The 12,395-nt window shown below is 41.4% G+C and overlaps 1 long non-coding RNA gene across 1 annotated transcript in view; it reads right to left on the bottom strand.

Annotated features, from left to right (window-relative positions):
- Nucleotides 1–142: 142 nt before the first annotated feature.
- Nucleotides 143–12,395, bottom strand: part of LOC113600635 (uncharacterized) — a 67,739-nt gene continuing 55,486 nt past the window's right edge. Inside the window, exon 4 of the long non-coding RNA XR_008292822.1 lies at nt 143–3,332. This is a non-coding gene — a long non-coding RNA (uncharacterized LOC113600635). The remainder of the gene's footprint in view (nt 3,333–12,395) is intronic.

The following is a 12,395-nucleotide window of genomic DNA, read 5'->3' as shown; positions in this document are numbered from 1 at the left end:
TGGACTATTACCCCGCTATAATAAAGAATAAGATCTTGCCATTTGTGACAATATGGATGAATCTTGAGGGAATTACACTAAGTGAAATAAATTAGACAGAGAAAGGCAAATAATATATGATCTTTCTTATATGCGGAATCTAATATATATATATTATATATATATAACATATATATTATAAATATATATATAATATATATATCTCAAGCTCACAGCTATGGAAAACAGATTGGTGGTTGCACAAGAGGGGGTGGGAGAAGGTTAGGGGTGGGAGCAATGGATGAACTGTTTTGTGAGGTTTTTTAGCTTAAATAAATTGAGTTTTAAAAAAATCTGTTACTAGTGGTGAAGCATGGAGAAGCTCCATAGCTGCTGGGCACTGGTGGGAGTGGGGAGGCTGTGGCCACGGTGAGCCCAGTGGGGGTGGGAGATGGTGCACTTGGTGCATCCTGTGAACTGTGAGAGGGGAGAACTGGAAAGTCTCTCTCCCAGAAGAAGGAAATTGTGCAAAGGCAAATCAGAATAAGCACCATTTTTTTTTTTCTAGTAGCAAATATCTTCAGGCAAAGATTGGCGTTCAGGTTTAAATCGGATTTAAATCGCCCATTTAGTTCTATGTCTCGCAGAGTGAATTTCATGTTAAAGGTCTGCAGGTCTTTTCTATTAACAGAAGTAATCAGCTATTTGCCATTATTCATTTAAATTAGAAATGTGCATGTTTTCTGTTGAGTCCTTTCCTCTGCCACCTGGTGGATTTTGCTTAAAACTGCAGTAATAATGTCCTGAGTTGAACATGTCATATAATTCAGCCATAAAGAGGGAATGAGATTCTGACACATGGATAAGCCTTGGAAACATGATGCTAAGTGAAATAAGTCAGACACAAAAAGACAAACACTGTATGGTTCCACTTATGTGAGATATCAAGAATAGAAAAGTTGGGGGTGCATAGGTGACTCAGTCAGCTGAGCATCTGACTCTTGATTTTGGCTCACAGTTGTGAGATCGAGCCCCACATTGGGCTCCCTGCTGAGCATGGAGCCTGCTTAAGATTCTCTCTCTGTCTCTGTCTGTCTCTCTCTCTCTGCCCCTGCCCCCTGCTCATGATCTCCCTCCCTCATGGTGGGGGGGGGGGGGGAGACAAATTCACAGAGACAGAAAGTAGAATACAAGTTTCCAGGGCTGGGAGAGAGGGGAATACGAAATTATTGCTTAATGGTTATAGAATTTCTGTTTAGGGTGATGCAAGAGTTTTGGAAATGGATTATGGTGATGGTCACACAACATTATGAGTGTACTTACATGCCACTGAATCATACACTTAAAAATGGTTAAAATGGTAAACATCATGTTGTATGTATTTTACTGTAATAAAACAAATTTTAAAACACGTTAAATATCATTCCTTTATGATTAAGATAATTAGAGTCATTACTCTTAATGGGCTGTCAGTAATTGTCATGCGGTTTTCCCATGAGGCATCCCAGAACCCATGCCACATAGTTGATCATTATAAAGAAGATCATATTTTATTAAAGGAATAAAGTTACAATCGAGAGTTACATTTGGGAGTACATGAGCAAGGAAGCAGGAATGTGTAAGTTTCAGAGATGACCAGAAATATGCCATAAAAGCCAAGACGTTGTAACAGTTGTCACGGCTTAAGACTATTGTGTATGTTTACACACGAGATAGAGAGGGCATTAGGGGAAGGCAGCACCTGACTCCGGACACCCACCAGGGCAAGGGTGACCCTGTGCAAGGGGTCTGGTAATGTCAAATATGGTTCAGAAAAATGGTGTGCCTCAGAAGACAGAACAGTGGGGCAGAGAATCTGGAAATCTGGAAAGGGAGCCATGACAGAGAGGTACGCCTGTGATATAAAATAGACATCTGGGAGGCCGATATACGAGAGCCAATCTCCCAGCCACTGGGAGGGACAAAAAGCAGGACTCTAGTTCCAGGGAGGAGTTAAGAATCTACTCAGTTTTATAGATCAAGAACTTGGAAATAAGGAAAGCTAGCCCAAGTTTTGATAATATTTATATCCTTCAATTTAACAATTTGTTTATAGGGAATTGATTCCATAGAAGTAATTATTTAGCACAAAGATGTAACTATTAATACAAACATTTTAATAGCAACAGCACTTAAAATAATGAAAATTACTATTAACTGAAAGGCACAATAATAAGGAAATCCATACAACAAAACATGTAGTCATTAAAAATCCTATCATGGAAGAAATCCCAAAGGGTTGTAAATATGGTTTCGTTTCTGTAAATACTAGAGACTGTTCTTTGGTTAGACAGTACTTATGTAAGAACTCCACTGTAAAAAAATAAAAGGAGATTACACTGTCAACATTTTATATCAGAAGCCCTCTATGTTACTCAGAACTTCTTTTCATCGCAGAGAGAGATCACGGGATAAGAGAGGTCTTTCTTTTGCTCATTTCATTCATGTTGTTAAAATGTTTTATTACCTTTGTATGTTTTACTGAAAGAATGCTTTTATAAAGTCTTGCATGGATGCAGAGACCAAAAAAAAAAAAAAAAAACAAACCTATATAAAAAACGTTTGCTTCTGTTATTGCAGAGGGGCTCTGCTCGGTAATAAATACCAGCTTCAGTCATGCATTCACTGAACACCTACCTTGTGCCCAGTTAATAGTAGACAGAGCCCTTGTTTATAGGTTGCTTACACTCTAAGGCAGGGAGGCAGACGACCAATCAGGACACTACGCATGACTGTGGGCGGTGATTGATGCTATTTACAAAATAACAGGAGACAGCAAGACTGGAGTGGCCACTTCCGGGACAGTTCAGGAAAGGCCTGATGACCAGCTATGTATGTCCACCGGGTGGAAGTGTCCTGCACTTGACACTTCTATTGAATAATAAATCATGTCATTTCATACAACTCATATTTATCTGCTCTGCGTTCAAGTATGGCAGGAGGCAGGTGGTGTATTATTGAGAAGGAACTTACAAGAAATGTCATTCTTGACTCACTTCACAATTTATTGAAAAGCCAGAAAAAGTATTACCAGATCATTCATCCAGACGTTACAAAATGAGCTTCAACATTTTTCTGTCCGGAAAATGTCTAGGACACGACTCTAAGTGGATCCTGCCCCAAAGCTGCTAGACCAGGGTGCAAATACCTAACTGTGGTGCCCAGCCAGCGTGCCCACTTAGCCCGTCCTCTGCCTCACCTGTCCTCCACCAGACTCTGCTGTGCCGGTGCTTCTGCAACTGCCTCCAGAGTTGATCAGACTCATTCATTCAGTGGGCATTTCCTGAGTGCCTAGTGCACACAGAGCTTGTAGCCTAGTAGAAAAGGCAGACAATTAAACAAGCAATTACAACAAATTGTAATCATGCGATAATAAGCTGCTTCAGGGATTCTGAGCATAGAGCACAGGGAGAGTCATGAGAAAAGGGAAGCCAAGGACTTGCCAGTTCTCTTTACCCATCATTTTTCTTTTTATTTAAATTTTTTTTCAACGTTTTTTATTTATTTTTGGGACAGAGAGAGACAGAGCATGAACAGGGGAGGGGCAGAGAGAGAGGGAGACACAGAATCGGAAACAGGCTCCAGGCTCTGAGCCATCAGCCCAGAGCCCGACGCGGGGCTCGAACCCACGGACCGCGAGATCGCGACCTGACTGAAGTCGGACGCTTAACCGTCTGCGCCACCCAGGCGCCCCTACCCATCATTTTTCTAACAGAACATTTTCAAACCTACACTGAGGCAGAGAGAATAACAGAATGAAGTCCCATCTCCATCAGCCTGCTTCAGTGACTATCAATTCATGGTCAGTCTTGTTTTCTCTATGCCTCTTCCATTTGACCAACTCTCCTCCCCTACTCCTTGGATTATTTTGAAGCAAATCCCAGACATGGTTTTATTTGAAAATATTTGTGTATTTATTTTATCTTCAGCTCCTGGTACAATATCTGCTCATGGTAGGCACTCACTGGCTGAACTAATTTGTTTGCTAAACCAATAAACACTTGAGTGGACGGAAGAAAGGCACATATGAAGGACATTGTCTGCCATATTGGAGTTTGGACTCAGTTCTGTGGCTGCTGGGAAGTCAATGCAGGGTCTTGAATCAGAGAGTGACATAAAGTAGTCACTCTGTCTAAAGTGGAGAAAGAATTAGAGGTGGAGGCTGCATCCACAGAGGGTTTTTTAGGAGGCTATTGTACAAATCCAGGCAACCAGATTACAGTTATGTGTGGGAGAGGCTGAGTAGCTGGAAGAAGTGAAAGGGGGCTGGGGAGGAGGCTGGAAAAAAAAAACCCAAATTAACACCTAGAGATAGAAAGAGGAAGAGAAGGAACATAGCCAATAAGGCAGAACAACGAAAAAGAGCCAGAGAAAGAAGAGGGTAAGAGTATAAACGAGAGGATGCTTAGAAATATGGAGGGGGGGGGGCATAGGACCAGGTTCTTACATTGATCTCACTGTGCCATGCTGGGCAAATGCCCACTGAGAGGAGGTTGCCCATTTACTGCCAGTTCTCTTTGCCTCTCTGGATTGAGTGCCAGCTATTCTCAAGCCAATATTTGATCCAAGAAGGGAGGAGGAAGGGAGGGAGGGAACAAGGGAAGGGCAGTGCCAATAGTTCTCAGGGATTTGCGGGTATCCTAGAAGCATCTGGGCAATGTGAGAGGAGGTGAAATCTAGGCAGGAAAAGAGCTAGCAGGAACCAGACTGAGGGGGAAGAGCCTCCAGCCAACTGGGAAGAGGTTCAAGGCCAGGTCTTCTCTCAGAGGGAGCTGGAGGGGGAACAGAGCTCTGGGCAGATGACCAGTGTCCCTGGCACATCCAAGTGGTATTTAATAGAATGCAGGCAGCTCAAGGCTCCCATAGATACTGGCAGCAGGGGAGGGGGCAGCCACCCTGTCCTCAAGCACACACTGAGCCCCAGGTATGGAAGCCACTTGTTGTCCCTACCCCCCTCTGCCAGACTTTCAGGTTCAAGGCCTTGGCAAAATAGATCTTACAAGTGAACAAACAGCCTTTAGAATCCAAAGCTCGGCAGGAAGGGGATGAATATTTGAGATACTCCTATTTTCTAAACTGGCAAGATTTAATAAGTTTTCCTAGCCTCCCATGAATATCTATTTGTCTTAGGGGTGCTGTGAAGGATTTCCCTCCATACAGCTGCCCTCTTACCACATTGCTTCCTCTGCGGTCTTAGGTGGGTAAGACCTTGGGTGGTGGCTGACAGTCATTGGTCAAGTCTGTTGCCGGGGCAGAGTGACTGGCCGTAGCTCCTCAGCAAGGATGAGTTGACTTTATTCTTCTCCTTTATTTTCCTTCCAGGCCAACCAGAGGCTGCCCCCTGCAAATGTGTTTACTTTACAGATTCCACCTTCCCTTGGGTGGAGGCTGACCTTTGACCGGGGTTAGCAGACCCATTTGGGCAATGACCCTGAGGTATGCTCCCTGACCTAGCTTTCACTAGCAGCAAAGGTGGAGTTTTGTTAGCTCTCTGCTACCTCTTTTGTCCAGAACTTGGGGACTTGCTCTTCCTGGATCCCTGGCGGGCCTGGAAAATGCTATGGGCAGCCAGGCTTCTGCAGGCAAGCCTTGGCCTCCAGCAGAGGAAGAAGATGTCCTGGCCTGCTCTGTCATTCCCTTGGGGCTCCTGGTGACATCCCTGACTGTCTTTTTGGCTTCTTTGTGATATATGTGGACAAGTTTCTCCCAAACTCTTCATGGAGATATTTGCATCAAAAGAGAAACTAACAGCAACAGTAAACAAAAGGGACCACAAGCAAGGGACTGGTGGATGTTATTCAGATTCCCTGTCCCAAACCACACATATTTTACAGAAAAGGGAACAGCCACCCTTAGTTTATCTTGCTCAAGAACACTGATTGCAATCTATTATGTACTTTGTTCCTGTAAGACGGATAACCTGTATCACTGCAGGTCCTGAACTGGGAAGTTCAGGCCCCATTTGACAGTCTTCCTACTTCTCTCCTTGTCCCTCCAGATGCCGCAGGATCAGATCGAACATGAACTTCTGCCCTTGGGTCTGAACGTCTGGACTTAAAACAGGTGCTTCTAATGGTACAACATAGTAATAGCTCAGCGTGTGTTAGCAAAGAATAGTTCTGGATAATGACATTTTCTCTAAAATGTGACAACTGAATTCCTGAAGTTCATAGTGTATAGCCATTTTAAAAAGAAAGCTTTCAACAATATGTACTCATTACCCTGCCTTAGTTAACAGAGTGGGCTGGAGCAAGCTTAAACTTGTGTTAATTTAGAATTGCCATTGGATGCTCCTGATATCATACTTGGCCCATGGGAGAACGAAACATAGCCTGTTGCTTCTCTGACTTCCATCACATTACCTCCTAGCCAGCCATCTGTGTCCCTGCTTCTATTTCAACAGTCCATGTTTAATAGTCAAGTTTAATAGTCTTTCTTTTGTACCACTCTCCCTTTAGTAAGCTCTCTAAAGCCACAGATATTCATAGAATGAGAATTTTTAGAGCTAGAAGGAAATTGGAGCTCCCAATTTGTCACCAAGGGCAGGACTGCAGGTTGCTAAGGAAACCTGACAATCCAGTGTTGGTACCACTAAGTCAAGATCGCTTTCTCTGTGCCTCTGAAGGAATCAATTATCAAGACTTTGTCTCAATTGGCATTGTTGAGGTCAGTCTTGTAAACTAATTTACAGCTTATTTTCATGGTCACTGTTAACCTGGAACCAGGCCCAAGGAGGAGAACACTGCTCCGCCCAGATCCAATCCCACCTACCAGAAGTGTCATACATAGAGATTGGAACTCTCTAAGTTCCCATCCACAGTTCATGTGCCTCTTGAGTCCATGTGAGATAGAGCCATAGGTAACACTGAGCATTTAAGACGTGTATGAAACAGTCCGAGCCAAAGATTAGGGAATCGTGATGAGAACAGGAGAGTGTTCAGATCCTCTCCGTTGTTCCAACATGAAAATTGGCAGGTTTGGTGACTGGCTTCTGGGTGAAGTAGGGGGATGGTCCCAGAAAAGCCAGCTCTCTAACTTGGGTGTGGCACAAACCAAGACTGAGAGCACACAGGTAGGAGCTATTTTAGAAGTGTAGATAGCAGGTTTCTCTTTGTGCACATATTTCAGGGGATGTGTAGGGGAAATATAGTCCCTGGCTTAAACACTCAGACTGTAACTATTCTGGAAGATGTTTATGGAATTTCTCCAACTCTGAAGATCCTGTGGTAGAAAGAGGCAAGACACATTGGTTCTCTTGGACCAGGTTCTTCCACTAACCAGCTATGTTTCCCTAAGCCTAACCACCTATGTTTCCCTGGTTCTTCCATTAACCAGCTATGTTTCCCTAAGCATGTCATGACTTTCCTGAAATTTCTGAAACATGTTTTACATATTTAATGAGAATATTTTCAAGGTCTGTTTTTTTTTTTTACTTTTTTTACTTTTTTTTTTTTTAATCTTTATTTATTTCTGAGAGAGAGAGAGCGTGTGAGCAGGGGAGGAGCAAAGAGAGAGGGAGACACAGAATCCGAAGCAGGCTCCAGGCTCTGAGCTGTCAGCACAGAGCCCGATGCAGGGCTCGAACCCAAGGACTGTGAGATCATGACCTGAGCCGAAGTCAGACACTTAACCTGACTGAGGCACACAGGCGCCCCTCAAGGTCTGTTTTAACTGTGACATCCATAGCCAGGTCTCCTTTTCCAGGGTGGTATATTCAATCAATGCGTTTATGTATTGCCACTGAGACAGCTATGTTGGCCTCACACTCACAGCCTTATCAGGTGAGTCTGGTAGAATCTTTGTCTCTCTATCGGGTATTGCCTGCCGCGTGTGATTTGAACCTAGCGGATTATGTGCTGGTTGCTCTGCAGTAGCTGGAGGACTTAGACTTCTAGCACTGTGCTAACTCACTTGCCTTACCATCTCTGCCACTTATTTGCTATTGTGCAACCTTAGGAAGGGTCTTTTGGTTTTGGTTTTGCTTTCTTTAAGTGGTGGTAAAAAATCACATAATATAAATTCACCATTGTAGCCATTTTTAAGTGTACAATTTAGTAGCTTTTAGTACACTCAAAATGTTGTGCAACCATCACCCCTATCAAGTTCCAGAATATTTTCATGATCCCCCAAGGAAACCCTGTACTCATTATGCAGTTATTCTTCATTTCCCCCTCCCCCAACCCCTGGCAACCAGTAACCTGCTTTCTGGCTCTATGGATTTGCCTATTCTAAATTTTCATATAAATGGGATCATACAATATGTGTCCTTTTGTGTTTGGCTTTCTCACTTAGCATAACGTTTTCAAGGTTCATCTATGGCGTATATATGAACATATATATATGTGCGTGTGTGTGAGCACTTCATTCCTTTTTATGGCTGAATAATATTCCACTATATCCACATACCACATTTTGCTTATCAATGCGTCCGTTGACGGACATTTGAATTGTTTTCAACTTTTGGCAACTGTGAGTAGTGCTGTTATGAATGTTTGTGTACAAGTTTTTGTTTGAACACCTGTTTTCAATTCTTTTGGGTATGTACCTAGGGGAGGAATTTCTGAGTCATGTGACAATTCTTTGTTTACCTTTATGAGAAGCAGCTGAACCATTTCACATTCCTACCAGCAACGAGTGAGGGTTCCAATTTCTCTGCATCCTCGCTAACACTTGTTATTTCTTTATTCTTTTATTATAGCCATCCTAGTGGGTGTGAATATCCCCCTGTGGTTTGGGTTTGTATTTTCCCAATGACTAGTGATGTTGATAATCGTTCCATGTGCTTGTTGGCCATTTGTATACCTATCTATTAAAATCTTTTGCCCATTTTTTTCATTGGATTGTCTTTCTGTTGTTGAGTTTTAAGAGTTCTTTATATGTTCTGGATAGTAGGCCCTTATCAGATGTATGATTTGCATATATTTCTCCCATTCTGTGGATTGTCCTTTCACTTACTTAATTCTTTGATTTACAGAAGTTTTATTTTTGATGAAATTCAACTCATCTATTTTTTTTCTTTCATTGTGTTTTTGGTGTCATATCTAAGAAAACACTGCCAAACCCAAGGTCATGAAAAGTCACCCTTTGGTTTTCTTCTCAGAGCTTTATAGTTTTAGTTCTTACATGTAGGTCTTTGACCAATTTTGAGTTAATTTTTGTATACGGTCTGAGGTGGAGGTCCAACTTCATACTTTGCAGGTATATACCCAGTTATCTTGACAATACTTAGGAAGGTGCTTATAACTGTTGGTTTAATTCCACAGCAGCTAACCATATTAACTGTGCTACACTTCCCATGTATTGTGCCCATGCACAGTAGACACTGCTGATTGTCTACCTGTATCCATTATTCCCTCTTTCTTCCTAACAGAATCCTAGTTTTGTTTAGTACCTACTTCTCTCCTATATGATTCAGGGTAAAGTGATCCCACCCTGTACTCCAGATCTTGCTAAGCCTAAGTCTGCTGTCCTCACAGTATGGTTCCCCAGGCCCTTTCAGGAGTTTTATGGGATCAAAACTATCTTCATAATAATACTAAGATATTATTTGCCCTTTCCTCTGTAACTGACATTTGCACTCATGATGCAAAAGCACTGTCGGTGCATCAGCATGAATCGAGTCACTGGCACATATTATACACACTGTAGTAGTATCATTGTATTCTTGCACTGCACCATGCACTTGCAGAAAAAAACACCCCAACTAGTTTTACTTAATGTCTTTGATGATGAAGAAAAAATTTAATTCATTAAATTTTGACCCTTGAATATGCATTTTTGATATCCGTACTTTTAAAAACGGCAAGTTTTCATAAATTTCTTCTCTGCCTATTGAAAAATATGATAATTGTCTTGAGGGAAAGCAGGCATGTGATTGTGGGGTTGCGGTTTAGCTCCTTTTTTACTTGAAAGAAGGACTGACCAACTATGGTTACTTAAATTTGAGTATTTGGTAGACATTATCTCAAATTTGGACAAAGTGAGTCACTTCAGAGAAAACAATGGACAGTATCTGTTACCAGTGATAAAGGGCAAGCTTTTGAGCAAAATTAGAATTTTGGAAAATTTGTATTTGTCTCTGTGAGCTTGATAGCTTTCCTATACTTACTTATAGCTTCCCAATATTTAAAGACTTTTCTTTTTTTTATTAAAAAAATTTTTTTTACATTTATTTATTTTTGAGAGACAGAGAGAGACAGAGCACAAGTGGGGGAAGGGCAGAGAGAGAAGGAGACACAGAATCCGAAGCAGGCTCCAGGCTCTGAGCTGTCGGCACAGAGCCTAACACGGGGCTCGAACCCACAAACTGCGAGATCATGACCTGAGCTGAAGTCGGATGCTCAACCGACTGAACCACCCAGGCGCCCCTAAAGACTTTTCTGATAAGATCAGTGGTGATATTAATTAATTAGATTACTGTGATATTGTATAATGAAATATGTCAATATTTAAAAGATCTGCATAACTCATTGAACTAATATTTTCCAAATGACCAATGCTTGACTTTAACAAGATTATGCAAGAGTTAAAGATCCATGCAAGATAGATCAATGGATGTAACAGAACATAAAAACTTCACTGATAGGGTTTCAGATCCACATTATAACCAATCTTCAGGAAACTAATCTTGGGTTTGAGTATAGTATCAAAGAAGAATACCTATAATATCTGAAAAGACTATTAAAATGCTCCTTTCTTTTCTAACTACGTTATCTGTATAAGACCGATTTTTTCCATATACTTGAAACCAAAACAACATTGAGTATTTCTCAGTTTTAGTTCTTACTGCAACAAATGTTGATAGATATAACCCACATCAACAGTGTCCTGAGACCAATAGTTTTGAGAACTACTCAAACTGGGTATAAGCTGTAATGGTATCATTGAATTAGTAATTTTATTGTTACTAGAATTTGCCCTAGCTCTGTGTATCTTGTTTTGAACAAACTAACTTTCTTCCTTTGTTTAAGCCAGAATAAGTAAAGCTTTACTATGGCTTACAACCTAAGCATTCTGAATGGTGCATCATGGCACAAACTTCAAACCAATGGACTGTTTTTCTCTGATGAAGTGTATCTAATGCTAAGACATCTTCAGCTGTTTTTGTTTCCTATATCTGTAATGCATTTTCATCATTTAAATCATTTAAATCCAAGTAATTTGATTCTTATTGTTTACTATCCACAAAATACAGTGAGCTGAATACTTCCTTCCTTCCTTCCAGCTAGCCCCTGATTTTTTTTTTTTTAGCTTCTTCAAGATGTTATATGTAATGTTGTTATTATTCTATCTGCAGTCTCAAATTCTTCCAATTCCTGAGCCTGTTCTGAGTAAGGCAATAAAGATCTCATGAGCCTTAGCTTAAGACTCACTACTGCTCTTTACCTGGGGTTGGTGCATGGTGGTAAGTTCTGGGCTACAAGGAGCTCTCACTTTTTCTTGCTGTTTAATTCTCTGACCCGGTCTCCTTATTGCTTTCCCTTCCTAGCCTTTCAGTTTCCTATGAATCCTATAGTGGACATCCAAGTTTTTTGCCTTCTCAGCATTGCTTCTTCTGGAAACAGAATTAATGGGATTCTGATTTTCCTTTGAGGAACCAAGTCTTCACATAGTGCATACAATTTTCTGGAGACTGTTGTGCAATTTTCTGGGGACTGCCAAAGTAATGGCAGATGGCCCATATTAAGCCAATCAGGCTGTCTCCCCTTGGATAATGAATCTTGATTGAAAAGAAGAAAGGACAGAAAACTGTTGAAGTTGGCACTAGGAAGAGATTTTCCCTTTGTCCTTGTTACCTGAATCCTCAGAATCACTCTAGTTCTTGTCCTGAGGGCTGGATGTTCAAGTTTTCTATGGATTTGTGAGCCACCTATATTCTTTCTTCTTTACTGTTTATTTATTTTGAAAGGGAGTGCAGAGAGAGAGAGAGAGAGAATCCCAAGCAGTTTCCTTACTCAGCACAGCCAGACATAGGGCTTGATCCCACAACCCTGGGATCATGACCTGAGCTGAAATCAAGAGTCGGAAGTTCAAACAACTAAGCCACCCAGGCGTCTCCACCTGTATTCTTAATAGATTATTTTTGTTAAAGGGAGTTAGAGTCCAAATTTGTGGCTTTCTACCAAGAACTTGGACAGAGATGTGAAAAGCTGCTTTGAGTTGCCTCCTACTAGATTGGGACTTTGGTGCTCCACCTACCTCATTGGGCCTCTGGTGCCTCTCACCCATAGATCAGAGACTAATGAATGACACTGATGGACAATGAATGAAATTAGTTAACCTACCAGCTACTTAGCTGGTTAAACATTCACCATCCCTCATCAGATTCCTCCATCAGATCACATCACTGTGGATGTGGATGAGCAAAGCCTGAATGA

This window comes from Acinonyx jubatus, chromosome F2 (genome assembly GCF_027475565.1).
Source record: "Acinonyx jubatus isolate Ajub_Pintada_27869175 chromosome F2, VMU_Ajub_asm_v1.0, whole genome shotgun sequence".
Lineage (NCBI taxonomy): Eukaryota > Metazoa > Chordata > Mammalia > Carnivora > Felidae > Acinonyx > Acinonyx jubatus.
This window is presented reverse-complemented; position numbering and strand designations above follow the sequence as displayed.